Below are 24,033 nucleotides of genomic sequence, written 5' to 3'. Positions count from 1 at the left end.
CTATTTCCCATGAAGTGATGGGACCGGATGCCATGATCTTCGTTTTCTGAATGTTGAGCTTTAAGCCAACTTTTTCACTCTCCTGTTTTACTTTCATCAAGAGGCTTTTTAGCTCCTCTTCACTTTCTGCCATAAAGGTGGTGTCATCTGCATATCTGAGGTGATTGATATTTCTCCCGGCAATCTTGATTCCAGCTTGTGTTTCTTCCAGTCCAGCATTTCTCATGATGTACTCTGCATAGAAGTTAAATAAGCAGGGTGACAATATACAGCCTTGATGTAATCCTTTCCCCATTTGGAACCAGTCTGTTGTTCCATGTCCAGTTCTAACTGTTGCTTCCTGACCTGCATACAGATTTCTCAAGAGGCAGATTAGGTGGTCTGGTATTCCCATTTCTTTCAGAATTTTCCACAGTTTATTGTGATCCACACAATCAAAGGCTTTGGCATAGTCCATAAAGCAGAAATAGATGTTTTTCTGGAACTCTCTTGCTTTTTCCATGATCCAGTGGATGTTGGCAATTTGATCTTTGGTTCCTCTGCCTTTTCTAAAACCAGCTTGAACATCAGGGAGTTCATGGTTCATGTATTGCTGAAGCCTGGCTTGGAGAATTTTGAGCATTACTTTACTAGCATGTGAGATGAGTGCTATTGTGTGGTAGTTTGAGCATTCTTTGGCGTTGCCTTTCTTTGGGATTGGAATGAAAACTGACCTTTTCCAGTCCTGTGGCCACTGCTGAGTTTTCCAAATTTGCTGGCATATTGAGTGCAGCACTTTCACAGCATCATCTTTCAGGATTTGAAACAGCTCAACTGGAATTCCATCACCTCCACTAGCTTTGTTCATAGTGATGCTTTCTAAGGCCCCGTTGACTTCACATCCCAAGACGTCTGGCTCTAGATTAGTGATCACATCATCATGATTATCTGGGTTGTGAAGATCTTTTTTGTACAGTTCTCCGTGTATTCTTGCCACCTCTTCTTAATATCTTCTGCTTCTGTTAGGTCCATACCATTTCTGTCCTTTATCGAGCCCATCTTTGCATGAAATCTTCCCTTGGTAGCTCTAATTTTCTTGAAGAGATCTCTAGTCTTTCCCATTCTGTTGTTTTCCTCTATTTCTTTGCAGTGATCACTGAAGAAGGCTTTCCTATCTCTTCTCCAAGGCAAGTTCTAATCCCTCCCCTCTAGCCAGCTGCCCCACCAAGTCCCCCTGTGAAGGTATTCAGGTGCCACTGGGCAGGAACCTCTCAAATCTCCCATCGTGACATCCCAACTTGTCCCCACAACATGCTGAAGTTGTAGATACTCGAGCAGAATGAGCAACATGATGAACCAAGAGATTCCAGGAGTGTCTGGCGACACGGAGAAGCAGAAAAGTCCGCTGTAAGGCAGCAGCAGTGATGGGGACCTGGAAGGGAGGAGAGTGAGAGACACGACTGAGGAGGAAGGGCCAATGGGGTTAGAGGGGCCAGGCGCCAGCAGGGGCCCCGAGGTGCGGAGAGTCTGACAGAGAGCAGGACATGGCGGGGGTCGGGGCTGCTGGGAAGATATGTTTAGCAGTTTGGTTAAACAAACCACAACGCCTGCAGGAGCGGAATCAGGAAGCACCTATTATGGTCTCAGATCATTTACAGTTTTGTTTTTGTTTGGCTTGGCGGGGTGGGTGGGAGATTTATGGGAACGAGAGCATGAGAAACCACTGTACCTTCTAGAGAGAAGCAGAGACGGAGATGAGAGGAAACAAAGCTTGGATTTCACTGTTAAAACCCCATTGGCTGTGGGGCAAGCATCGCCGAGGCTGGCATGCTGGACATCCTGCTTGGTTCCTTAAAAGGTAAGTTCAGCTAAGAAGGTCCTTCCTCCTGGGAGATTTTTAGAATAAGTGGAGTAGATTGCCAGCTACACACACAATGAGATGAACTCTTATAAAGCAGCTGACGTTTGCTGGGTAACTAGATACAGAAAATATCCCAGTAAAATAGTGTTTTACCATGAGGAAACAGCCCAGACAGATGAACGGCGGGGCTGGACTGCAATCAGATCTCCTGGTCCCAACACTAGAGTCTGGGGTCCATTCGTGTTCTGCGTCAGTGCTGTGTTAACCTTTCCACTCTGAAAAGGGCCAGATGTGGACCATGGATTATTTGGTCCACTACCTCCGGGATGGAAGAGCCTGGGTGCAGAGTTAGCGAGTCCTGTCCTTAGTCACCGTGAGAGCCTAGAGGGAGACTGGAACTGAGTGGAGGCATCTCTGGGTTTGAGGACCTGCATTTTCTGCCGGTTGCCCAGGGGGCTCTGTGTTGGGGCTGGAAAGGGAGTCCCTCCTCTTCTTCGGGGATGCAGCTTGAACTTCTCTCTTTGTGTCTGTGGCCGGTGAGTCACCTGAATGCCGGCTCACCCCCCAATCTCCTCCCTATAACCTCCTGGTTCACTTCTGAATACCTGGCCCTACCGTCGATGTAGGGACCATGGGCAGCCGAGGGCATCTGCGTCCTCCCCACCGTCCATGCACACTTGTTTACACACTGAGCTCTCACAGCACACGCTCAGTGTCCACAGGCTCCCAAGTCCTCGGAGTTTTGGGGAGCCAGCCTGGGCCGGCGGTGCCTGCCTGTGGTCAGTGCTGTTTGCCGGTCGGGATGCACAGCTGAGGAGGAGGCAGAAGGCGTAAGGAGGCTGGTGTGGTTCACGGTCACAGGGATGTGGCCACAGACCAGGAACAGGGTCCCATCGCGGCCTCGTTTTTCTTCCGGGCAGCTGGGCAGTCAGCTCCTTGTCCTCACATCCCTGATGAGCGGAGGGTGTAGCAAGACTGGTGCATCCTTTCCAGACAGGAGAAAGCCAGTGATTCCCCCCCAAACAGTCCATCGGGCCCAGAGCTGAAGGTCAGGCCCAATATCTTGTGTTAGGACCTCTCTCACTGCCTGTTGAGGCCGCCAGGCTTGCCATACTTGGTCCCTCTTCTCACGTCTGAAGACATTCATCTTGGCGTGCAGGCTGTGTGCCATTGTGGGCAGCCTCCCAGCAGCAGGATGGGGCAGATCTGAGTTCTCCACGTGCACCCCTGTGCTGTAACCCCAGCAATGTGGAGGGAGGGGTCTAAGAGCAAATGGACCTTCAACAGTCTTATGAGCCCTCTACTAAAATGCGTGAGAACTGTCAGAGTCACCATGAAAGCTGGGTGTTGGGCACCACCAGGCAGTTCTATTATTATCCCCAGTAAACAGTGGAAAAAATTGAGGCCCAGAGATGTGAACTATTCTGGCTCAGGTCACAGGGTTAGGCAGAGGCAGAGCTGAGATTTGACCCCAGATGCTTGGAAAGGCAGTGATGCCCCACTGTTCACAGCACAGTCATCATACTGTCTTAGACCCAAAGAGGCATCTCCATGTGACCTCCCAAACCCATCCACCTCTGTCCAGTGGCCCCAGTGTGGGTAGCAGGACAGTGGGAAGTTTACTGTCACCGCTTTGTCTTAGTGAGCTCAGCTGCTGTAACACCATACCAGACCCGGCGGCTGATAAACAACAGAGTCTATTTCTTACAGTTCTGGGGGCTGAAGGTCAAGATCAAGGTGTGGCCAGGATTTGCGTCTAGTGAGGACCTGCCTCCTAGTTCATAGAGAGTGTCTTCTCAGTGCGTCCTCACACCTGGAGGGCACTCTCTAGGGTCTCTTTATAAGGACGCTAATCGCATCCTCAGGGCTCCACGCTCATGACCTCATCACCACCCAAAGGCCCCACCTCCTGATACCATCATCTTGGAGGTTAGTGCTTCAGTATACGAATTTGGTGGGGGACAAGCATTCAGTCTGAAGTACCCTTCCTTTCCTTTCTGGGGCCTTTCTTTGTGACCCCGCCAGGCTTCTCTGTCCATGGGATTCTCCAGGCAAGAGTACTGGAGAGGGTTGTCATTCCCTTCCCCAGGGGATCTTCCCAACCCAGGGATCAAACCCACATCTCCTGCATTGGCAGGTGGAATCTTTACTGCTAAGCCACCAGGGAATCCCTTTGATTTGGGTACATAAAAACATTATTTGTGGGAAAACTCAAAATGGACAAGCTTTGGGGAAACGCTGGGGGACTGATGTGGGTGTAGAAGGAAGCTGACGTCCCTGATCATTGCTCAGTAAATGACTGGTGATTTTTAACACATATAACTTCTGTGACTGCCAAGCAGACCCACTGGAGTCGCACGTCCTCACAGTTTTGTTTGCACTCTTGCCATTAATTGATACATTTGTGGGCCTCCACATTCTTCAGTTCTGCTCACCATGCAGGAGCCCCAGGTGACCAGGGTCTTTATCCCAGTCACCTTGGCATCACCAAAGAGAAGAAGCATCTCAGTGAATCTCCTGTCCACCTGGTCCCACCATCCTGGATGCCCCAGACTCTGCTAAACCAGCAAGCTAGAGGAACCATGGGGTCAGGGGGAAAGCCTTGCGGTATCAGCTTGGTGTGGCTGGTCCATGCCCTCGAGTGTACAAGTTGTGTGTGTGTACTTATGTATACGTGTCTACCATTTCCTGGAAGGCCACAGCTATGCCATGAGGAATGGGTGACTCATCGCCCCGCATCAGCCCTCACCAGTTCACAGGCCTGTCTAGAGCCGCCCAGAGCCAGGCTCTCATGGTGAAGGATGTTCGGCTCACTGCAGGGCCATGCCCTGGTCCCTGCCCTCAACCATCTGTTTGGCTTTGGGCCACTGAGAAGAGAAACCTGCTGTCTCTCTGGGTAATTCCCTCTCTCTTCAGCTTCTCAAGTAAACATTTCAGAAGGGGAATCAGTCAGGTCTCCAGATAACAACAAAAAGAGAAAACAGTCCCATAAACCTTCTCATCCAGCTCACCAATCCCCCATCTCCTCCGCAGTTCCACCTCTGGCTCTGCAGGTAACCTCCCTGTCCTCCTTCCTCTCTTCCTGGCATTTCCTCTTACTCATCATTCACTCAACACTTCAGGAACCCACTCCATGCTAGATTTTATGTCTGGCCCCGGGGATACAAGGATGGATCAGGCAGCACCCCTGCCCCAAAGGTAAAAACCGAAATCAGCCAGGAGAAAAAGCTTGCTCCATGTGTTGTGTGTGAGTGTTGGGAGGAGGAAGAGGAGAAACTGAGTCCTGGACCACTTCTCCTTCTGGGTGAGCAGTTCAGAGAGGAAAGTCTTCACCACTTTGGGTCATCCTCAGAAGCCAGAAGGCGGGGCTGGTGTGGGTATCTGCATTCCCAAACAGTTCTGCCCTGTGGACGGTGTGTACTGGCTCCTTTTCCTGACCCCGCACCCCTGGTTCCCAGGAAATACTCTCTTCAGCGTAGAATCAAAGACATGGCCTCTGAGGTTGGTCATGCACAACCAGACGGGGTAAAGATGGTGAAACCAAGCCAGGATGGGCCTGGAAAGATCTAATGCCTCTGGGCAGAAGCAGGGGGAAAAAAGCGGAGGTCTGGAGGCGTCCTGAACCCAGTCTCCCTTCATCCTTATTAAAGTCCATGAGCCCAGCCATCTCATGGGGTGACCTGTACAGTCAAGAAGCAGAGACAAGGCCTGTGTTCACAATCCCCTTGGACCCGCTGGCCGGGATGCAATGTTCCTCCCATAGAGGTCAGGTCTGGGCCATCAATAGGATCTGTCTGCTGGTGTGTTTTGCTTGTTCCATGGGAGGGGGAGGGGAGGCAGCCTGGAAACAATCAAGGGGACTGTTGACCTTTCACAGTTAAGGTCCTAAGGGCCCAACACCCAACGTGTGAACAGGCAGTGGAGGGGCCAGTGAGCCAGGGACAGGCAGACCCCAACCCCAGCCCCACTGACCAGGGAACAAATATAGACAAACAAGCAATCCGTGACATCCTTGAAACACATGTTGCAGGCTGAGGTCTCCAGTCCCAGCAGAGAGGGGGTGGAAGGCTGGGAGAGCCTTTCATCATTTCCAGGTCCCCCACCCAGAAAGTGCCTCTTCAATGGCCCCCCAACCCCAAGACAGCACCTGAGATCTGTCAGGTTCTGGACTCTGCCTCCCTCACTCCTGCAAGCGGGACGAACGAGGACAAACAAGGTTGGAAGCTGTACTGGGGTTGGTTAGGACCACACGGTCTGCTCCATCCTAGAGCTCCAGGTGGACACCCCACCCTCAACTTTAGGATGCTTTGTAGCGGGAGGGGATGGACCTGCGGCCCCAGCCAATTGGGAGCTGGGGTGGCATCCCTGAGGATGCCCATCCAGTTTGTGCCAGGGCCAAGAGCTGCTGGGCGCACTCAGCCCAGGGAGACACGTGGGGCCGGGAAGGGGATCGGAAACCTCGGTGGTCTTTAGGAGGATCGCAGGTGAATCCATCAACCCCAAAACTGTTGCTTGTGATTACAGAGCAGAGGGCAGTGCATTATGGCCTTAGGACTGCTTTGTGGAGCTTTTTCAGGAAATCAAGGTCTGCCCAGGAACCTGGGCGTGTTGAGGTCCACACCCTGCCCTTGATAGTCATTGAATCATCCTGAAATCTGCCATGCCCAGCCCACCCTAAGCTCCATGTTTTGGTTGGGTTTGCTTTGCCCTGTCTCATCACTAACCCTCTGGCTTTCAAAGCCCTCCTCCCTGCCGGAGGTCCCTTGGTCCCCACAGGGGCGTGCTGCCCAGAGCCAGAATAGACAGTGGGAGTTAGAAAAGAGGAGAGTTGAAAGGCAGTGGCTCCCGGGAGTCTCTGTAGGGTCTACACCTCACCTCACCTGCATTTCAGCTGCATGCCACGGCTGCCTGCAGCCCATCCTGCCCTAGCTGCTGGAACTCCATGAGTTTCTTCAGGTTGGCGGTAAGAAATGGAGTATTTCCTGCCATAGTAGTAAACAAGGATGTCACAATCAGCCCTCCAATGTGAATGCGTCAGCCCCAAGGACACTCAGGAAAGAGAAGAATACCTGCCATCTGCCAGCCATCAGATTACAGCCACTACACCCAGTGAGCCCCAAGGAAGCTCAGGATGTAAAAACACAAGATACTGGCCCCAGATCGCCGAGATTCATACAAAAGGAATGATTTCAGTGAGCCCAGACTCCACATCTTCCCATACACAGAAAAGCACTAAATTCCTTAACTTGGGATATGTGTGCATGCCAAGTCTATTCAGGGACTCTTTGCGACCCTATGGACTGTAGCCCACCAGGTTCCTCTTGTCCATGGGATTCTCCAGGCAAGAATACTGTAGTGGGTTGCCATTTCCTTCTCCAGGGGAATCTTCCTGACCCAGGGATCAAACCAGCATCACTTAAGTCTATCTGCATTGGCAGGTGGGTTCTTTACCACTAGCGCCACCTGGGATATCTGCTTTCCTTTAATGAACAATAATATTTTGATGTTCAGATTACCTGCCCTTTGTTGCAAAACTTCAGCATAACCTAGCTTCCCCCTTGCCTCCTCAGAGCAGTTCTCTCAGGGTCCCTTGAGATGATACCACCCAGGCTCAAGTCCTAAAGCTTCCCACTGAATAAAAACTAACTCGCAACTTTTAGGTTGTGGATATTTTTAAAGTAGGCAGCAGCAAAGGAAACTGGATACTGCTGCTGCCAAGGAGGACATTGTGTTCTTACATTTGCCTCAGACCACAGCCCCAGGACCACACACATGGAGAAACTGATTTCTTCTTTCCCCCACCCATCCCTAGTATGGGTACCTCTGCCCCCATGGCCTAGGAAAAAAGAAGGCACAGCCCACACTCATGGGTGTGGCCTTTGGTTGCCTTGGATACAGGTTCTTCTTTTCCTGCATCCACAGAGGATGAAGGGCTGAGATGTCATAGCTCTCAGACTTCATAGTCACAGCTCAGATGCAATCAGGACCTTCCTATAACAACTCCACTTGAAATATGGGATCTTCATGAAGCCCACAACTAATTCATCACAACTAAGACTCAAATACGAGCCTGATTAGCAGTTGGTTTTCATTCTTCTTGGTTTAGGTATCTTAGCTCTTGTTTTTCTTTTATTCCCTTTCTTTCTTTCTCCCTAACATCTCTGGGAGAGTCAGCAAGTAGAGTCTTCTCTGAACTCAGTATGGGGCAGAGACCCAGGTCCCAGGTCCCCCCCAGAGGCCCGGGGGGAGGGGCAATGACATCATGTCTGCAGAGGCCCGCAGCCCCTTGGAAGGTGATCCCGCTGTAATTTCTTGGAAAAGCCTGCTCCTTCCCGCGGTTTCTGCTCACACCAGCTCGGGTTACCTCCTCTGGCCGCCACTCACAGGAGCTCTCTGCTCTTGCCAGGTTTCCATTTGCATGCCCTCCCACCCTCTCCGTCTGACCACAGCAGCCTGAGTTTAACCTCCTGCGGTCTCCACCAGCTAGTTAACCCTCCGGATCTCTCTAATGCAAGGTGTTTGGGGGAGGGAACATGTTTCACTTTGTTGTTTCATTTTGATGCATTCTCTCACTCTGCGTACTGAAGTCTGGTGAGGGAAGAATCTGGGAAGTAGGTAGATGCTCGCTTGTTGGAAACACAGCTTGGAGGGTGTGTTTATGCTTGGAGGGTGCTCAACCAGCCCCCAGCTTGTGTGTGATGATTCCCCCCGCCCCTGCCATGAGTTCCTTTTCAGTGCCTGAGGTGAGGCAGGTGGGGAGGCCCTGTCCCTCCATAAACAGCTCCACCTGGGACACCACGGATCTAGGTTCTGGTTCTGCTTCTCCTATTGACTTTCTTGAGGAGGGACAGACAGAAACCCTCCCTCATCCCGGGTTCTAATAATCTCGTCTCTGGGATGGCCCTTGCTGTCTGGCATCCACAGTTTTCCGTGGGAACATGGGATGGATGCTTAAGTGGAGAGAGAGGGTGAAGGAGCTTACAGGGCAGATGGGCGTGTGAGCTCTGAGTTCTCTAAAAACAGGGCAGGGGAACTTCCCTAGTGGTCCAATGGTTAAGACTCTCTGCCCACAATGCAGGGGGCCCGGGATCAATCCCTGGACAGGGAGCTAGATCCCACATGCTGCAACTACCCAAAAATATTAAAATAGTTTTTAAAAATAAGTATTAAAAATAAAAGCAGAGGAGGCAGGGGTTGACCATCCTCCCATACTGGAAGGTGGGCCAGCGTGGTGATTACAGGTGTGGGTTCACAGGAGGTACACCTCAAACTTCCACTATGCCATAATAAAGCCAGAAAACAAACTGTGTGGGTTCTAGACTCCAATGCCCAGGCTGGAACCTCAGCCCCACCAGCAGGTCAGTGACCTGTGCACGATCCCTAACTCCTGTGAGCAGTCACCCTTCTTTAGCAAACCAGGGACATGGTACTAGCCACCCCATAGACGTGGTCTGGGGACATCACAGGATAATCCGCATGCACCCTTGGGCTGCACTGCTGTATTAGAAGGCTTCCATAAAACGAACCATTATGAAGACTGTGTCTCCAGCATTTTGCTTTGAAATCATCCTGGAAAGATTAACTAATGAGTCTTTTTAGAATCTTGGGGGTAGGAACCATGATTCTCCCCAGTTTCCTGGTAAGGAAGCCCAAACTCAGAAGGTTATATCCTGTTCAGCATCCCACAGGTGAACAAGGGGCAAAGCACACCTGGAAGGCTGTTCCCATCTCCCGCTGCCTGGCTGGGAGCAGGCGTGGTGCTGACCTGAGCTCCACACAGTCTGGTTCAGGGGCACAAAATGTGGGGCTGTCCTATCCTGGAGGGGCTCTCCCAGAAGAGGTTTCAAGGGCACAGGATCAGAGGAGGCGGCCGTGGAGGCCGGACCCTGGCCGGCCCCGTCAGATCCCACAGACCCGCACTGCCTCCCGGGGTGTGGGGGCACCCGCATCTCCTCTTCCCCGCAAGAAAGATGTCTGACCCGAGGCGGTGAGCTCTCCGAGCAGGTAGTGGGTCCCCGCCCAGGCTCCAGCCTCGCTCCTGCGGTTTGGCAGCGAGGCCTCTCCAGCTCCAGGTCTGGCACTGCTGCTCGCCCACCTGCAGAAAGCCGGGCAGGTGCGTGCCTAACGCGGAGACGCACGGGCAGGTGGGCGCGGGTACCAGCTGTCCACGCAGACGTCCCCACCCCGCGCTGCGCGGAGAAGAGGGGCCTCGAGCCTCTCCAGGCCTAGCAGCAGCAGCAGGCTGACCTCCCGGGTCAGTCCCGAGTGAACGCTCGGGGCTTCCCCGGAGCGCCCTGCGCCAACGGCAGAGGCGCTTCGATGCCCAGACTCAGAGACCCGAGGACCTCCTGGAGGAGGTGAGCAGGGAGGGGAAGAGCCGGGCCCCCTCCCAGGGAAGAGGGTGCACCAGGCCTGCAGCGGAAACACATGGAAAGAGCTCGCAGGAAACTTGGGAGCCAGACGCTCTGCTCATGAGAGGCCCGGGTAGGCGGCGGTCACCCAGCGGGTAAATGAGAGAGCAGGTCTGACCACAGCCTGCTTCCTCCAGACCCCTGTGGAAGGAGGTTGCCCTTCCCGGTGCCCCATCCCACCCTGCCCCCTCCAAGCAGAGCCCTCAGCCTGCACGTGGGAGCCTTGTCACTTGGCTGTTTTATGTGGTTTGGAAGGAAATCCGTTTCTGGGTTTTGAGGCCAAGGTAACATATTTTTTTTAATTTCCCTCCCTTTTTTTTCTCTTTGGTGGGCTTGCTATGACTGATTTCAGAGCCTGGCTTACTGGGCAGGGAAAGAGGGGGTGCAGGCTGTGGGGGTGGCAGGGTCCTGTTAAGGGGGGGCCCTGCCCTGCAGAGGTTGGAGGTTGGGCACCCCTGCAGGGGGCAGGCCTACACCCCAAGGCAGGAGGAGGGTCAGCAGACTCACCCCACCTGGCCGGGGCTGGGTTTGGAAGGTGGAGAGGGTCATGGAGGCAGCCCTCGGGTGCAGAGTGCTCTGTGATTGTGTAGATCGCTCTCTAGTACGGACTCTGTCACCCGCTGGGGCAATCGAGGGGCAAAATTTGGGCTGTGGCCTCCAAGGCCCACCAGGAGGAGAAAGGCCCGAGGAGTGCCCTCAGCCAGCCCGGAGAGGCCGCTGGTGGCAGCCCAGCTGGCCCAGGCAGGCGCAGGGGGTGGAGAGCGTGGGGGACTTAAGGGCGCCCGGCGTGTGAGGCCACCATCACATTCCAGAGTGACCGCAGCCCCAGACTAAACATGAGATGGAAAAGCCTGGCTCTGAAAAATAACTATTTTTACATCCCCTTCCCAAAATTCCAAGGTGCTGAGATACAATTTAAAACAAAAAGAAACCCAAAAAAGAGGATAGAGGGAAAAAAATACCCCACTATGAAAATTATTCTTTCTTTCAACATTTCTAATGCTGATTTCGGGGCCCCACCCAGACCTGCAGAACCCACCTCAGGCCTGGAACCCTGCATTTTCAATCTGCACCCAGCTGACTCCTGCATACCACTTTTGCTCGTTGTGGGGACTATGCCAGCCACTGGGCCAGGGGCTGGGGATGCTGGGTGTTCAGACAGAAGGAAATTCACAGCGCTGTGGAGACGCTTCCCACAAAAAGCAACGACTCAGCACCCTCATCACAATGCAGTCTAGGCAGAGCCAGTGAGAGCTCTTCTTGGAGGGTCTGGGGTCCTCCAGGCCTCGGAGGAAGAAGGCAGAGGTTCTGGTCTCCAGGTGTGGGCTGCCTGGGGGCCTTGATCTGAGCTGACCCAGCATCCAGACCTTTCTCAGCAGAAGTAGAGATCACTGGGACACTCCAGACACGCCGGTGGCCTCTTTCTTACAGCCGATGAATGAGAACCAGAGAGGGAAAGTGACCTGGCCCAGGTCACCCAGCCAAGGAAACGGCAGAGCAGAAATAGGAAACTAGCTTTGGGGCCCACGGCTGTTTGTGCAGTTAAGCTTTGGCCCGGCTATATTTCCCACAGAAGTAAAACCTGAGGGCAGAAGTGATCTCAGACATCCTCACAGTCCACCCTGAGTGTTTCGGTAAGGAGCCCAAGGCCATGGGGGAGGTGACATTCCTGCCCCTGGGGCCACACAGCTCAGCAGGGACAAGGGAAGTGGCAGCCCACCTGGAACTGAGTTGCCTTCAGTCCCCTCTAGAATTACAGGGGTCGCTGAGGGTGACAGGGAGAGAGCAGCTTTCTCAATGAATACCCGTCTCTGGCCCAGGCCTGGCACAGCTCAGCAAACCTGGACCGGGCCTGGGCAACCCGTCAGCAGGCTGGGCCATCGGCTCCCCCTTGTGGCCAAACGTCAGAACGCCAGGCTGGGGACCCTGCCCCTGGGCTTGGCCCTGATGGTACCTTTCACCCCACGGGTGAGGCTTAGGGGTCTCTGTGTATGGAGGCTCCACCAGTGGCTGGCCAGAATTTGGGGGGCAAATGCTTAGCTCATCCTGAGAGCTACAGATATGTAAAGGACCCCAAGCTTAAGGGAGATTCCTGCTGAGGTTAAAAAGCTTGCTCAGGGGTCTCCCCTAGTTCTGGCCTCAGCACTTCCCCTAGGGCAGTGCCCCGGCAGCCCACCCAAGGGCTAAATCTCCAGCCGACCTTTCCAGGCAGAGACGCTGTGGTGCTCAGCCCCTGGTGCTTCTACAGGTCTGTGAAAACATTTCAGCTCAAAAGTTCTAAAATTCGAAGGGAAAAATGAACATAATAATGACAAATGTATGAAAATGAATCCAGCTGGATTATAGTCCTCTATGCCAACACAGCCATGAAATATAATTTTTTGTGTATTTTTTTTAAATGGAGGAGACCATGAATCCTAAAGTCCCTCGGGCCCAGGACAGTCAACATTTCACCTGGAGGCCCCATGCCTCCAGAGAGTTCTTATTAAGGCAAGAAACAAAAAACAAAAATATTTATTTCCAGAGAATAAACACGATGAGGCTATCCTCGTTTGTTTACAGGGAGTGGATTGGCTCGTCTGTGCTCTGAGGTGGACAGACAACCTTGAACCAGTGGTTTAACCTCTCAGAAACGTCTCTCATCTGAAAAGCAGAGAAGAAAAGAATACATTCCCAATACAGCTCCTGTGACACATAGAAATAGGAGCTTAATAATAATGTCATAGACTGGATGTTTGTGGCCCCCTCCCAAAGTCCTGTGTTGATGCCCTAATCCTCACTGTGATGGTCATGGAGATGAGGCTTTGGGGAGAGGATTAAGGTGAGATGAGGCCGTGAGGGTCATGGGGTTAGTGTCCTTACAAGAAGGAAGAGGGGACTTCCCTGGTAGCTCAGTGGTAAAGAATCCACCTGCCAATGCAGGAGACATGGGTTTGATCCCCACCCCGTAAAAGGAAATGGCAACCGACTCCAGTAGTCTTGCCTGGGAAATTCCACGGGAGAGGAGCCTGGTGGGGTTGCAAAAGAGTCAGACACAACTGAGCGACTAAACAGTAACAATCCACAGGAAGGAAGAGACCGGAGCTGCCTCTGACCACCCCATGAGGACCCACGAAGGCCACTGTCTGCAGACCGGGAAGCGGGGCTCTCACAAGGGCCAGGACTGCTGCCCCAGTCTAAGCCTTCCAGCCCCCAGGACAATGAGAACTGACCCCAGCCTGCACTCTAGTGTCATGTCGTGACAGCCCAAGCTGGTGGAGATGAGTTACCGCCATCGTAATTCTTTGCAGGACTAAGTACCCCGTGGGAGGAGAAGCAGACTCATTTGCAGGGGAGAGGACCGGCCTTAGAGGGAGTCACAAAGGGTCTGAAGGGTCTACTCTGAGCTCTTCTGGGAGCCAGCCCATCACTGACCACCAGCATGGTGGGACTGGCCACTGATGTGGAAGCCACTGGCCTTATCACTGGTTTTCACTGACTCTGGCTTGAGGACAGGACGCTGCAGCCTCTTTCACCCTTCAGGCCCTGTGGGCAGGTCGCGAGGCCAGGCTGCTTTGCCAGGACACCCTGATCAGTGTTGGTTTGAAGACTGGAAACCCTGAAGGGTGGCAGAATTTGGGGCAGCTGTGGGAGACAGCTGGCATGGTCTGAGAGTTCAGAGACTGTATGCAGTACAGGACCACCGTGACCGTGGCCCCTTTGCTTCTCAGATCTTTCCTCCCTGGCATCCTTTCTTCAACTTTTAGTGATACTGGGGTTGGCAGACTATGGCCCGTGAGCCAAAGCTGGCCTCACCCGTTTTTGTAAAGTAAGTTTTATTGGAACACAGCCATGCAGTTCATCTGTGGGCAACCTTGCCCTGTAATGATAAAGTAGTTGTGACAGAGACCATACATTCCAAAAAGCTGAAAATGTTTATAGTCTTTGCAGAAAGTTTACCAACCTCTGCTCTAAACCTCTCTACCCCCAGACTTACCATGTAAAAATAATGAATCCTCCTGTGTTGAAGACATGGGGTCAGCTTTTTGCTACTCATAGTCTAATTGATGCAATAATACTTATACTTGAGGTACATAGAGTTTTCACAGCTATGGGAACATAGCATAGCAACTTTGGGGAGATTAAGAAAAAAAAGCACATCCCAAATTCTCTTTAAAAGAAGGAGCACAGTGATCAAATTGGACATAGTCCTACATAATTCCAGAGGCTCTGTTCACACCATAGAGGAGTTGTACAGTACACAGCCTGGGCAGCTGTCCATGGCAACCCTGTAGCCCTGCCTTCATCTATTCAGTCACTGTGTGTGGATTATCTCTGTGCCAGATGCTGAGGAAGGTATGGTCCCTGATCTTTTGAGTCTCACATAATAGAGGAAATAAGCTGAGTATTGATATGTTTAGGACAGAACTATATCTCCCCTCCCAGTTCATGTTGAATGTATAACTCCCACGTTGCTGTATTGGGAGATAAGTAGGCTTTAGGGTAAGTGTCCTAGAGAGGCAAATACAGTTCAGCAAATATCTTAGCTCCCAGCCTGGGGGACAAGGATGTGCCAGGCCACCTGGCAAGCTCCTTCCCTATGTTCAGGTGGGTGCATCCAGCCCTGAGACTCTCCTTGACTGATATGCTGTTTGAGAAGCAGGAACAAACCTGGGAGATGTGAATTCCGTTACTCGGATTTCTTATCTTTGGCCCGCATCAGAAAGCCCTCTTTGATCCAGGGAAGTAAAACGCCAATCGGCCCTGATGGGGCTCTGGGCTTGCTTAGTCCATGGGCCTGAACTATTCCAGGTGAAGCATATTGGTCTTTAAGCTTCCATCTTCCTTTGAGTGTTTGATTTCCAGAGAATATGTTATTTCGGAAAAGAGCGTTTTCTTTGCCTTGGCTCAAACGGGGACTCCTCCTGCCTCCTCTCCTATCGCCCTGCCCCTTAAGTGCTGGCGTGAGGCCGCGTCCGAGCAAGCGTGGCCTCTGCTCTGCCCGGCGGCCGGTCCTCCTACATGCCCAGTGTCTCTGGGTCCAGGACCGAGTGTTGGGTTAGGTTGTTCCAAAGGAGGATGAGAGAGCAAGGACTTAACATGTGGCTCCGAGAGGGACACAGACACGCCTTGGCCCTCGTGGTAGAGACGTCCTTACCTGCTTCTGAGTCACAGCAGTGGCCCAGGGCACCGCCCAAGCCGTAGGTCAGGGGGCATCTTCTCAGCCAGCAGGACTGGGGCAGCGTCTGGAGGGCGGTTGCATTTGGCACACATTATCCCCAAACCTGCAGAGGGTCTTGTTCACGTGTCAGCCGGTCTTGTGGGGACATTGCAGGGAGAACCAGGTCATAAGCTGAGTGAAGGGGGCGGTCAGCCAGCTCCATCTAATGATCCCTTCAGTGTATGTGTGTGAGAAAGAGAGAGAATGACCACTCTTTTCCCAGGAACTCAGGCCTAAATTCACAAGACTACCACCCAGACTTAATCCAGTCAATCTCTTAATATCCAGTCAGTCTCTCAGTCCAGTTGATTTTACCTCTGAGCTGTGGGCATGACCTTCACCACTTTCTCCCTTGCGGCCCCCTTCCCTTCCCTCTCCCCTGCTCTGAGAAGCTCTAAAGGGCCCTGGACCTCACACCTGCAGCCTCTGCTGTCTGTCTCCTAGCTCCCATCCCATTATCCCCCAACTAAAACCCCTCACAGGGTCCCCTCTGCCTCCAGAATAAACCTCCCCCATCTTTACTCCTTTATTCTGCTCTTTTCAGAGCAGAAAATGGCAGCACACCCTCTCCTTTACCTCCTGAAGCTGCTCAAGGGCAGAACCCTACCAGGTGCCTGGATTCACTTGGAAATATTAAAGGAAAAAAGAAAAAAAACACCAAAGGAAACCCAATCCAGCCCGCCCTGGTTCACTGGTAAGACAGAGATTTATCTACGTCTCTGGATCTCTTCCGGTCATCCATCACCTCCTTCAGCCGTCGGAACATCCCGAGGAAAGTAATGATTCACTCTGGGCTGTGATCAGAGCTGCCTGTCAGCACAAAGTACAGGTGGTTACGGTGTTCACTCCTGCAGTTCAGGCACTGGGCTGCAGCTGGAAGTCGATGCTGACAGCAGCAGAGAGAAACACAGCGCTGTTCTTTGTGGCCAGGAACCTTTGAAGCAAGATTCCCAGGACCCCAGCCCCAGAAGCCTGGCTCCCTGTGATACCCCTGGGAAGCATAATGGGAAATGACCTCAGCTATGCCAAGCGTCTCGAGGCTCCATGTGTCTCCCTAAAATACTACACGTTGAGGGCGTTTCACTGAACTGGGCCTCGAAACTAAAGTTTGAGAGCCTGGTGGAGAGGAAACCGCAGCTGGCAGAGCAGTAGTCCCCAGGGTGGGTCTTTCCGACACCCCCTCCAGCAGCCGCTGTGTCCCATGGAACTCACAGAAATGCAGGTTCACAGGCCCCAGCCCAGAATCACTGAATCAGGTTTTCTTCAGGGAGGAGGCCCGGCAGTCTGTTTTAACAAGCCCCCCAGGTGACTATGTTCCAGGCAAACGTTTGGGAACCACTGGAAGAGAAGCCGAGGAAAGTCCCATGTCCACCTGCATCTCCTCCCAGGGAAATCAGGGTATGGGCCTGAATGCTTCAGGTCCATCTACCCCGACCCTGGAAATCCCAGCCTGCCTGCCTTCCTGCCCTACCCCCTGACGGAAGACAGTGCTTAGTAGGTAGCAGAGTACGCTAGGGGTTTTAATAAGTGCCAGATTTTAAGCCACATTCTTGCTTGGCAAATGGTGGGTCCTAGGTTCATGTTCAGTAGACACCGCCATCCGCCATGTTGAATTACGACTGTCACATTTGCAAAATACTCCTTTCTTGTGTTAGTGAAAGTTCTCCTGGGAAACAGGCCCAGTGGGATATGCTTTCCCATGCATACAGAGAGGGGAGGATTTATCACATGGGACTCACTCCGTCATGGAGGCAGAAAGTCCCTCTGTCCACCTGCAGCCTTGAGACCTGGGCACCTGGTGGTATAGTCCAGTCCAGACCTGCAGGCCTGGGGACGGGAGGAAGCTATAGTGCCAGTCCCAGTCTGAGACAGGAGAACACCCATGTCCAGCTCAGTGGTCAGGCAGAGATCAGACCCCCTCCTCCCCATCTCTGTTCTCTTCAAGCCTTGAGGGACTGGATGGTGCCTCCACATTGATGAGGACAACCTTCTTTATTCAGTCTGCTGACTCAGATGCTCATCTCTTGCAAGGAGAAGCTTAGAGACACCCCAGAATAATGTTTTACCTGCTACCTGGGCACCCCCTGGCCCAGTCAAGTTGACCCATAAAATTAACCATGACTCACTTCATAGCATCCTTTCCTCCCATTCCACCCAGAGGCATCCTGTCCCTGAATGTTACTCCAGGTAGTAACCAAGCTCTTGTTGTTTTTCAGTCACTAAGTCATGTCCGACTCTTTTTGACCCCATGGATTGCAACACGCCAGGCTTCCCTGTCCGTCACCATCTCCTAGAGCTTGCTCAAACGCATGTCCATTGAGTCGGTGACACCATCCAACCATCTCATCCTCTGTTGTCCCCTTCTCCTCCCGCCCTCAATCTTTCCCAGCATCAGGGTCTTTTCAAATGAGTTGGCTCTTCGCATCAGGTGGCCAACATACTGGAGCTTCAGCTTCAACATCAGTCCTTCCAATGAATATACAGGACTGATTTCCTTTAGGACTGACTGGTTTGATCCCCATGCAGTCCGAGGGACTTTCAAGAGTCTTCTCCAACACCACAGTTCAAAAGCATCAGTTCTTCAGGGCTCAGCCTTCTTTATGGTCCAACTCTCACATCCATACGTGACTACTGGAAAAACCATAGCTTTGACTAGATGGACCTTTGTTGATAAACTAATGTCTCTGCTTTTTAATATGCTGTCTAGGTTTGTCATAGCTTTTCTTCCAAGGAGCATGTGTCTTTTAATTTCATGGCGGCAGTCACCATCCACAGTGATTTTGGAGCCCAGGAAAATAAACCAAATTCTGCTGGGCCAAATTTCCAACATCTCTTTCACCCCTGAATTGTTTTTCTCATCCAACTTGTGCCTGACAACTTAACATTCATTTTCCTCTCTCTCCTTATTCATTTTATCTCTCTCTCTCTCTTCTCCCACTTTTGGTGTCACACTGGCCTTTCTGTGATGCATGGAAATCCTGGAAGCACACCTATGACAAGGTAAAGGTTTAAAGTCATGTCAGTGGGACAACCTACCTTACAAACTTCTAAAACCAAAGGTGCCTTGGGCATCTCAGTCAAAGTTTCCTCCTCCTGCTTTCCCTCAAGTTCAATATAAACCAAAAGCCTGTCTTTTCTAAAAAATGATTTTATTTCTGTGTTTACTTTTGGCTGCACCGGGTCTTTGTTGTAGTGTTCCTGCTTTCCTCTAGTTGCAGCGAGCAGGTGCTCCTCTCTAGTTGTGGGGCTTCTCGTCGCTGTGGCTTCTCTTGTTTCTTCTTGTCGCTGTGGCTTTCTCTTTCTCTAGGACACATGGGCTCAGTGCTTGCAGCTCCTGGGCTCTAGAGCACAGGTTCAGTAGTTGTGGCACACAGGCTGAGTTGCTGTGCAACATGTGGGATCTTCCCAGACCGGGGATCAAACCCGTGTCTCCTGCATTAGCAGGCGGATTCTTTACTGCTGAGCCAGCAGGGAAGCCCCAGACTGTCTCTGAGATCAGGTTTAGTATTGAGTGGATTCACATCCTTCACAATCCAGCCTTCAGGTCCATCGTGCCTCCATTCAGGGGTGGCGACCCCTCGCCAAGCAGGGTCCCCACATCCCTGAGCCAAGCCTTTGTGTGTGTGGTCAGCTGGCTGCCTGGCTTTGGGATTTAGTCCTTTGTGACCCAGGCAGACCCTCACAGGATGCTGCAACCATCATCACAAAGCAATCGATCAAACCGATTACATGTTTCTAGAACACAAAGGAATGTGTTTTTGTAGGCTGGTTTGGGAACTTGTTACCTTTGTTTCCATGAAGAAGTGTGTTCAAGAAGCCAAATCCTCCATCTCAGGTCACAGTTCCCTTGTGATTAGAAACGTCCTTCAGCTTTATCAAGTCTCCCAGGTTGGGCGGCCCTTGCTTTAGAGGCATATGAGCTGATCCTGAGGCCGCCTCCCAGGTGAGGCCCCCGGTTACAGGTGTGGGGGGTGTGTCCTCCAGCCTTGCAGGTAACATTGCTCTGACCCGTGCTGTAAGTGTCAGAAACGACTTCCTGCTCTTGGCCTGCTCTGAGAGCTCTGGCCAGTCTCCTCAGGAAGAGGCAGCAGGGGTGGCTGGTAGAACTGGTGACCCCGACAGGCAGGACCCAGCACCCGTGTTTTCCACCGGCTACCCTCCCCTCCCCTCCTCCAGCCGCTCCCTGTATTGCCCTTAGCCCCTGCTCACTTGGCTCTTAAACAGAACTGAATCCTATTTTCTGCTGGATACACTCTGAGCTTTTTAGGGGGGCATGTGGCTTGTGAAATCTTAGTTCCCCAAACCAGGGGTTGAACCCAGGCCTTCCACAGTGAGAAAGCAGAGTCCTAACCACTGGGCCACCAGGGAATTCCCCACTCTGTGCTTTTTTTTTTAAAAGAAGCAAAGGACCCCTCTGACTCTCCAAAAGAAAGAGTTTTAAAAAATTAAAAAAAAAGACTAACGATTAGACTCTTTGAAGGTAGCCTGTGATGATCTTTCCCCTATGGCTCAGTTAATTTCAAGTTTTAAAACCACCCACATGTGTTCTGCGTGTTGACTCATAGGCAGAAGGTCTGGCTCCCTTCTCTCAGTTTGGCCCTTTGTAGAAGTCTCCTCCAGAAATTTGGAAGAAGTAAGCACAAATGTTTATAGTGAACACTTTACACATGTAAAATCCTACGTGATTAAACCTCACTCTCTGGTTTCTGTGTTTGGGAGGAGTGTACAAAATGAAACAAAAGAGAAGCTGTATCCGTCAGTCTTTGGCATCTTCACACTTGCTCCGGAAAAGTGCTGCCAATACTACAGGTCCTTAGAAAGCCTGGTAAACTACACAGCACCATGGATAGAAAAATGAATGCAGTTGTAAATATTTATTTACCCAAGACGTGAGAAACAGTCAAGGTCATCTCTCTCCTTCTCCTCTAAGAGCAAAGTTGGGCCTCCTTCCTGTTTGGGGCTCACGACCCCTTCCTGCCCCCATTCCCAGATATGCTTCCTATGTCTGTTCCCTGAGCAACAGATTCAGGTCCTTCGGGGCCAGGGCCAGGTCCTTTGGGGTGTTGGCTTTTGCTTTTGGTGGGGTTACTGGTATCTTCAGTGCCCAGTAAAGAACCTAAGAGAAAATAATCAGTTTGAAAAAATAAAACAGGGCTTCTTTGGTGGCTCAGTGGTAAAGAATCTGCCTGCCAATGCAGGAGACACGGGTTTGATCCCTGGTCTGGGAAGATCCCACGTGCCATGAAGTAGCTGAGCCCAGGCACCACAACTACAGAGCTGAAGTGACAACTGCTGATCCCATGCACCCTAGAGCCCATGCTCCATGACAAGAGAAGCCACCACCATGAGAAACCTACACACAGCTAGAGAGTAGCTCCTGCTCACTGCATCTAGAGGAAGACCCAGCACAGCCAAACATAAATAAAATGATTTAAAAAGAAGGGTAGATGGATGGAAGGAAGGAATGAAAGGGAAAGTGGACCAAGAGCCAAGAGGACATTCCTCGTCTCATTCATTCAGCGCCCTGTCTCCACCACAGCAGAGTGAGCCGGATTCGGTGAACACCGAGAAGCAAGGGGAATTTTCTCTGTGGATCGTGCAGAATGCAGAGGGGTATGCTACTTGCACACCCAGCTCGGAGCTCTGTTGCCAGTTCTCTTCTCTGAAGTTTGTGGTTCATGAGAACCATACACCTGGAGACCAGCTGCTGGAAAGTCAGAGTCTATATGAAGAAGGAGATGTGTGTATGAGAGAGAGACTTGTCACGAGCCTCTCCTCCTTTATTTGTGGTTTTGAGACATTAGGCTTCTAGGAGGCTCCCTGTTTAGATTGGACCAACTTAAAACATATTTGCATTCAAGTTGCCAGAGATCACGAGACTTTTGATGCCAGCATAACATGGGCTTAGCTGTCAATGCCACATGGTGCTCACACTGAGAAAAGAGGAAAAACAAAGTCTGCGGGGTCTGGAAGCCTTTTCCAGGCCGTCATGGAAAGGACAGTCAATGCTGCAGGGTGGAGAAGCAGGCAGCCTGCTGGCACTCCTGCAGTCAGCACAGCTGCTCACAATATGGGCCGGTGAGCTCTGTGATGGGAGCCAGGCTTAGGCTCATTTTCCTGAATAAAGGAACCCAAACGCTTAAACTCGAAGGTTATCATGTGGGTTCTGCGATGTTGCTGGTCACACACATATCCTCGGATGCTGTCTGTCTTGCATTTCACTTTTTACAAATGGATTCATACTATACTTCAATAAGTTTGGCAGCTTTTTTCCATTGGCCATTATAATTTTTAGATCTATTAGTGGTAATCCATGTAAACCATATCCGACTCAATGGACTTGAGTTTGAGTAAGCTCTGGGAGTTGGGGATAGACAGGGAAGCCTGGCGTGCTGCAGTCCATGCGGTCACAAATATTCGGACACAAAATGACTGAGCAACTGAACTGAACTGATGTAACTCTAATTCACTTTAACAGTCACAGTGCATAAGCATTAAGTGAATGTGCAAATTTATTCTACAGCTTCTCCGCTGCTGAGGTCTTTCACTATGACATGCACTGTGGCACTAATCATTGCCACTCATCTGCTTATGACACACGTGTGGGTTCCTTCAGGTACATTTGCCAAAATAGAAATGTTAGGGGGAAGGCATAATCAGATGAAGGTAGTCAAAAAAGGACAACTTCTAGGACTTCCCTGGTGGCACAGTGGATAGAATCCTCCTGCCAATGCAGGAGACACAGGTTCAATCCCTGGTCCCAGAAGATTCCACATGCCACGGTGCAACTAGGCACCACAAGTACTGAGCCTGTGCTCTAGAGGCCATGAGCTTCAGCTACTGAGTCTATGCCCTGCAGCTACTGAAGCCTGCACGCCAAGAGCCTCTGCTCCACAGCGAGAGAAGCCGCTGCAGTGAGGATCCCGTGGACCGAAACGAGAGGAGCCCCCACTTGCTGCAACTAGAGAAAGCCTTTGCAAAGCAATGAAGACCCAGTGCAGCCAAAAATGATTTTTTTAAAAAAAAAGACAGACTTCCTGTTACAAGATAAGTAAGTGCTAGAGATGTAACACACATGATAAATATAACACTGCTGTACACAGTATGAAAGTTGTTTAAAAAGTAAATTGAGTTCTCTTCACAAGGAAAACAATTGTTTTCTATTTCTTCCATGTGGTATCTATATGAGATGATCCATGTTCAGTAAATCTGAGGTGGTCATCATTTCATTGTGTGTGTTGTGCACCTTAAACTCATATAGTGCTGTATGTCAATTACAATACAACTAGAAAAAAAAAAAAAGAAAGTAGAGCTACTGTACAATTGTGGTATAAGCACTTTTAGCAATACTGTCTAACAGCTTTCCAAAACACACGTACCAATTTATACCCCTGTTGGCCGTCTGAGTTGCCATTTGCCCAACATACATTTTCATTTTTGTTAAGACGATGGTACTTAACAGTATCATTTCACTGAAGTGTGTACTCACTAATGTGCATTTCCATCATCACTGCTTGGGACAGGTTGGACAGGAAAGGACCAACCTTTCATGTCATGGGACATTTGAGGTTTCCTCTTCTGTAAATTTCTTGTTCATAGTCTTTGCCTGCTTTATTTTTGTGGGGAGGGGGGTGTTAATCTTCTTCTGAATGATTTATCAAATATCCTTACATAGTTTGATCAGTAGTCATTTGTTATCTATGTAAATATCTTCTCCAAATCTGTCAGCTGCACACTGGGTTGTTTTTTAATTTTTTAAAGTAGAGTTGAATTACAATGTTGTGTTAATTTCTGCTGTACAGCAAAGCGACTCAGTTTATATTCTTTTCCACACTTTTTTCCATTATGGTTTATCACAAGATATTGAATATAGTTCCTTATGTGCACATTGAGTTTTAAAATGTAAACTGAGAGGTGTTCTGAGTGGATTACTCCTGAAATAGGTGGTCCTACCTCAAAATCAGAAGAGAATTGTTTACATGGTTGTAAGATGTGTGCATGTGCTAAGTCACTTCAGTCATATCTGAGTCTTTGAAACTGTATGGACTGTAGCCCGCCATGCTCCTCTGTCCATGGCATTCTCCAGGCATGAATACTGGAGTGGGTTACCACGCCCTCCTCCAGGGGATCTTCCTGACCCAGGGATCGAACCCACATCTCTTATGTCTCCTGTATTAGCAGGCAGGTTCTTTACCACTGGCATCACCAGGCGAAGAGGTTTACACATCAACAAAGCCACAGTCATACATGCAACAAAGCACAGTCATGCATGCAACAAAGCACAGTCATGCATACGACTTTAATATTTGAGAAGCATGTCATTGTTTTCAAGGCAACTTCTCATCACCAAATTTTGGCTTCATGAAAACATCTGAGCCTGACTAGCCTTATATTCTCATCCATGAGATTTGGTGGTTGATCATCACATCCTTTCAATGATCAAAGTCTGACCTTGATCCCTCTCCTACAGCCGGGAAGACCCAGGCTCAGAGGGCTGAGATGTGTCTTCAGCCAGTCCTACGGAGGGGTCCATCCTCATCAGTTACATCTCAATAAAGTGGGGGGCAGCTACAGGAAGCCCT

General features: G+C 50.8%; 1 long non-coding RNA gene across 1 annotated transcript; it reads left to right on the top strand.

The window, feature by feature from the left end:
• Positions 1–10,011: 10,011 nt before the first annotated feature.
• LOC121816168 (uncharacterized) lies at positions 10,012–20,317 on the top strand. Its single transcript, XR_006055613.2, has 3 exons — positions 10,012–10,197; positions 12,814–13,072; positions 13,319–20,317. It is a non-coding gene; the product is annotated as an uncharacterized LOC121816168 (long non-coding RNA).
• Positions 20,318–24,033: the final 3,716 nt, after the last annotated feature.

The sequence above is a fragment of the Ovis aries genome, chromosome 13, assembly GCF_016772045.2.
Source record: "Ovis aries strain OAR_USU_Benz2616 breed Rambouillet chromosome 13, ARS-UI_Ramb_v3.0, whole genome shotgun sequence".
NCBI lineage: Eukaryota > Metazoa > Chordata > Mammalia > Artiodactyla > Bovidae > Ovis > Ovis aries.
The sequence above is the reverse complement of the archived record's forward strand: the minus strand, read 5'-3'. Positions and strand labels throughout refer to the sequence as shown.